Here is a 6046-nt window from a genome sequence, read left to right as displayed (position 1 = left end):
GAAGAGAGAGAAAGAGATGAAGGAGAGGGGGAGGGTTGGAGAAGCAGATGGGCGCCTCTCCTGTGTGCCCTGGCCAGGAATCGAACCGGGGACTTCCGCACGCCAGGCCGACGCTCTACCACTGAGCAAACCGGCCAGGGCCGATTCTATTATTTTGAACTAGGGAATTGGCTCAAAATTGTGGGGGTTTTTTGAATTTTTATTTATTTATTTTACAGGGACAGAGAGAGAGGGATAGATAGGGACAGACAGACAGGAACGGAGAGAGATGAGAAACATCAATCATCAGTTTTTCGTTGCGACACCTTAGTTGTTCATTGATTGCTTTCTCATATGTGCCTTGACTGTGGGCCTTCAGCAGACCGAGTAACCCCTTGCTCGAGCCAGCGACCTCGGGTTCAAGCAGGTGAGCTTTTTGCACAAGCCAGATGAGCCTGCGCTCAAGCTGGCGAACTCAGGGTCTTGAACCTTGGTCCTCTGCATCCCAGTTCGATGCTCTATCCACTGCGCCACTGCCTGGTCAGGTTTTTTTATTTTATTTTATTTATTTTTTATGAGAGGAGAGGCAGAGACTGACTCTTGAATGCACCCTGACTGGAATCCACCTGGAAAGCCCACTAGAGGGCGATGCTCTGCCCATCTGGGGCCCTTGCTGCGTTGCAACTGGAGCCAGTTTTTAGTGCCTGAGCTGGAGGCCATGGAGCCATCTTCAGCTCCTGGGGTCAACTCGCTCTATTTGAGCCATGGCTACAGAAGGGGAGGAGAAGAGAGAGATAGATAGGGAGAGAGAGAGAGGCAAGAGGTGGAGGGGTGGAGAAGTAGATGGGTTCGATTCTCCTGGCCGGGAATCGAACCCAAAACATCCACATGCCTGGGAGATGCTCTATCACTGAGCCAACTGGCCAGGGCCAGTTAAAATTCTAATAACGTTTCTGGACATTGTTTTGGGCTTGATAATTTGAAAATTAATAAAGTGCTATTTTCTGCAGAGTCTGCGAGTGTTGCCCTTTGGTACCTCCCACCCTAAACTCCAGTACATAAGAACACCCCTCACCCCTTCTCTCTGCTTCTGTCTCTCCCTCTGGCTTCCTCTGCCGCCCCCTTGCGGCTGTCCTGGTCCCTGGGTTTCCCACGCTTGTTTTCTGACCCTGGCCTGGTCCCATTCAGCAAATGTTCCAATCCTCTTAGGCCCGCCAGCCTGGGCAGAGCAAAGAGAGAATTAGATCAGATTTGGAAGGGAGTGCTGAGTGGGGAAGGGAAAGACTGACTGCCAGGATGTAGTAGAAGCCCTTCCTACTTATCTGACAGCCCCTGGTAGGAATGGATGCACACACAAACCTGATACCTCAACCCTGACATTGTAGGTGGGGCAGGAAGGAATTTTCTGTTATTCCAAGAGAAGTCTAGGTGGGGAGTCCCTGGGGATGTTGTGGGGGCAGGAGATGGAGATAAGATTCAGATTTACACCCTGGACAGGGGGAAGGGAGAGTAGAGTCTTCCAGGTACCCGAGGACCGGCAGTGAATGGAAACTGGATTAATTTTTTAATGAATGGAGAATTTGCTTTAGTCCTGACAGGCTGCCTAGGAAGTGACTGGATTAAGTGAACAGGACCCCTCTCTTCCTCAGCTGCTCAGTCCCGTTTCATTTCTTTCCCTGGCAGTATCAGCAACACCCCCTTTTCTGAGCCCGGAATTCTGCCATCTCTCAGGAAGCTCCACTTCACGTTTCCTCACAAGCCCCAGCTGCGCCCTGACCATCCGCAGTGATTGCATCCAGACTGCTCCCTCTGCTCAGGAAAAGGGGAGGTCCTGGGACTTCCTAGGCATTGCCGGACCAAGATTTCTCTTGATTTGTGTACCTGTAGTGCCACCAGTCATATGGCAGCACTGTTGATCTTGTTGGGACCTACAGTGAACCCTATGATCCACAGTGATCCACCTTTGGTGGTTTCCATGGTGATCCTTGTAGATCTATTGGTCTCCATGACATCCACGGTAAAGATGTGAATCTGTGTTTTGTTCTGGAGAAAGTAAAGTTTTTAGACTCAGCAGGGGTGTTTGTAGGAAAAGGACTCTGGTGTATAACAAGTGGGTGAAGCTTGACCTGTGGTGGTGCAGTGGATAAAGCGTTGACCTGGACTGCTGAGGTCGCCAGTTCGAAACCCTGGGCTTGCCCGGTCAAGGCACATATGGGAGTTGATGCTTTCTGCTCCTCCCTCACTTCTCTCTCTCTCTCCTCTAAAATGAATAAATAATTAATTAATTAAAAACAAAAAAACAAGTGGGTGAAGTCTAAGACTAATTCCGTTCTGGGTGCTCTGGGTGGAGATGGCCGGGTGCAGGTACAAGAGTCCTTGCCTTGTGAGGATTGGAGAGAGGGGAGAAGGGAGCCAAATGGAAATCCAGAGAGCCCCAAAATGAGGGGCCAGGTGGGACCTGAAGGGTGTCTGAATTCAACAGGTTTCTAAGTCACAGAAATACCCAGGGAACAGCATGGGGTATATTAGAACCCAAAGACATTATCCAGGAGGAATGAGTGTGGAACAGATACTAAAAAGGCAACCCTATCCAAGGGGCTGGAGGAAGAGGCAGGTGCATGGTCAATTTCTAGTTTAGTTTATCTGGACCTCTGTTTCTAGGATGAAAAGATGGAAACTGGAGAAAATCGAAGAGGTGACCCATTTTCCAGCAGCGACAAACAGACTCTCTGAGTGGTGCAGGGGATGGAGCACTGTTTGAGCTGGACAGAATCACCAACTGAGACCCAGGTAAGCCGGCTCCTCAGCCTGGCGAGAGGGAAGGTGGGACACATGACACCTCACCTGTCTTAACCTGGAATCTGTCCCCATGACCCCTCCATCCCACCAGACAAGTTGCCTGGTTCCCCTAAACTCCAAGTCTGTAAGGGTCTGTCAGGTCCCTACAGGGTGCGCCCCACAGTGGGGACCTCTCAGTTTAGCCCCTTTTCCAGCACAGAATCTGTGGTTCTCAAACTTTGTCACCTGGAGTTTTAACATTCTCATACCCCACGCCAGGACAGCAGCGTCTCTGGGAAGGGGGCCTGAGCACTAGTGTGTGGAATCCTAAGGGATTCCAATGCGCAAATCTCAATCAAACCTCTGCTGAGAAGCAGTGGACTCAGAGCTGATATATTGCTATGATCACTGAGACCACACCAAGACTTTATTTTATGAAAAGAAAATTGAAGATTGTATCTGGCTGCCCCCTTTTAAAAAAATTTTTTTTTAATTTATTTTTATTTTTAATTTTCTTTTTTTTTAAAATAAATTTTTATTAATGGTAATGGGATGACATTAATAAATCAGGGTACATATATTCAAAGAAAACATGTCTAGGTTATTTTGTCATTAAATTATGTTGCGTACCCCTCGCCCAAAGTCAGATTGTCCTCCGCCACCCTCTATCTAGTTCTCTGTGCCCCTCCCCCTCCCCCTAACTCTCTCCCTCCCTCCCTCCCATGTCCTCCCTCCCCCCACCCCTGGTAACCACCACACTCTTGTCCATGTCTCTTAGTCTCATTTTTATGTTCCACCAATGTATGGAATCATGTAGTTCTTGTTTTTTTCTGATTTACTTATTTCACTCCGTATAATGTTATCAAGATCCCACCATTTTGCTGTAAATGATCTGATGTCATCATTTCTTATGGCTGAGTAGTATTCCATAGTGTATATGTGCCACATCTTCTTTATCCAGTCTTCTATTGAAGGGCTTTTTGGTTGTTTCCATGTCTTGGCCACTGTGAACAGTGCTGCAATGAACATGGGGCTACATGTGTCTTCACGTATCAATGTTTCTGAGGTTTTGGGGTATATACCCAGTAGAGGGATTGCTGGGTCATAAGGTAGTTCTATTTGCAGTTTTTTGAGGAATATTTTTAATTTTCTTACAGGGACAGAGAGTCAGATAGAGTGATAGATAGAGACAGACAGGAACGGACAGAGATGAGAAGCATCAATCATCAGTTTTTCATTGCGACACCTTAGTTGTTCATCGATTGCTTTCTCATATGTGCCATGACCGCGGACCTTCAGCAGACCAAGTAACCCCCCACTCGAGCCAGTGACCTTGGGTCCAAGCTGGTGAGCTTTTTGTTCAAGCCAGATGAGCCCTCACTCAAGCCAGCAACCCTGGGGTCTCAAACCTGGGTCCTTCCACATCCCAGTCCGACGCCCTATCCACTGCGCCACCGCCTAGTCAGGCTGGCTGTCCCTTTTGCAGAAATCCATCTAAAACATCAAGTGCCACAGATAGAAAGACTTTTTTAATGATCATCATTTTTATAATAAATACATACAGTATCTGCCTGTAATTTTCCTGGTTAAAAAATTAAAATCCTGGTTTGATTCTGTACTTGAAATTCCTTTAAATAAAATGCCTAACAGGAAATAACCCTAAACTAGTGTAGTTTTAAAATTGTGGTTACAGTAAGCAACTTGCAGGAGGCACAGCTGGGTCAGATCAAAGATGTGGTTCATTCAGGGGCACCCATAGCACTGGGAGAGTCTGGGTGTCCACATACCTGTTGTGATGCCCTATGGCCACCAGAGGTCACCAACACACCACTGCTTCAGGACTGGGGACCTCCGGTGGGATAGGGGAGACATTCCACATTCAAGCAGCAGAAAAGCAGAGAGAAGACACAGAGGTAACATGATTTATTTCCATTAGTATAATTTAAAGCTAAAACCAAACAGCTAGAAAATGCTAATTTGGCAAGGATTTGGAACCATGGCTGGTGGAAATTTAAATTGGAAACAACTCCTTTGGAAAACTGACTAAATCCTGAAACACACATCTTATGAATCAGCAGCTCCAGTCCTGGGCGCATATCCAATAAAAATGGTCACCAAGAGACACACACAAAAAACACATTCAAAGACACATTAAGGATTATAAACTCAAACTAGAAACTTCCCAAGTGCTCATCAATGATGTAATGGTTAAAGTAAAATTTGGTGCAATCATCCAATAAAATAAAGACTCCACATGAGCACTGACACTTAATATGAGATCTACCATCTTAATAAATTTAAACCCATAATGCAGTATCTTTAACTATGGTTACAATTTTACAGCGGGTCTCTAGGATTCATTCATCTTGTATAACTGGAACTTTGAACCCACTGAACAGCAACTCTTACTGCCCCTCCTCTAGCTAACTACCACTTACTCTCTTTCTATGATTTTGGCTATTTTAGATTCCTCATCTAAGTGAAACCATGCTTTATTTGTCCTTCTGTCTGCCTTATTTCACTTAGCATATTGTCTTACAGTTTTATCCATGTCACAAATGACATAATTTCCTTTTTTAAGGTTCCATAATTCTCTGCTGTTGTCTAGACCACATTTGCTTTATCCATTCATCTGTTGAACATTTTCCAGGATTGATCATAGGTTAGGCCAAAGCAATGTTTTTAAATGGGGAAAAACTGGTAGAAAAGGAACCCAGATTCACCCACAGGGGAATGGGTCACTAAAATATGTCCCAATGTTATATACTATACAAGTTATACAATCAACATGGATGGAAACCAAATATAAAATACTGAGTAAAACTGTTAATGAATGCATTATACAGTATGTCATTGATCTAAGTTTTAAAAGTTTATTTTATTGATCTTAGAGAGAGAGGAAGGGAGTGCAAAAGAGAGAGAGACAGAAACATCAATCTGTTCCTGCATGTGCCCTGACTGGGGATCAAACCCACAACGTCTGTGCTTCAGGACAATGCTCTAACCCACTGAGCCATCTGGCCAGAGTACATTTATCTAAGTTTTGAAAGCCTTCACAAATACCATATATTGTTTATGGTCAAGCATCACACAGTAAGAGAATAATGCGAGGTTGGGAATTATATTCTGCAAGGTCATTATAATAATAAATTAGGATGACACAGGCAATGGAAAGAAAAGTGTAAAGTTGGCTGAAGGAGGACACCTGAGTTCAGGCAAGAAAAGTTTATTAGGGGGTCATTTGCTGCGCTGACTCTTAAGGTGGAAGTCAGCACCTGGTTCTCTAACA

This window comes from Saccopteryx bilineata, chromosome 3 (assembly GCF_036850765.1).
Source record: "Saccopteryx bilineata isolate mSacBil1 chromosome 3, mSacBil1_pri_phased_curated, whole genome shotgun sequence".
Lineage (NCBI taxonomy): Eukaryota > Metazoa > Chordata > Mammalia > Chiroptera > Emballonuridae > Saccopteryx > Saccopteryx bilineata.
Note: the sequence above shows the minus strand (reverse complement) of the source record.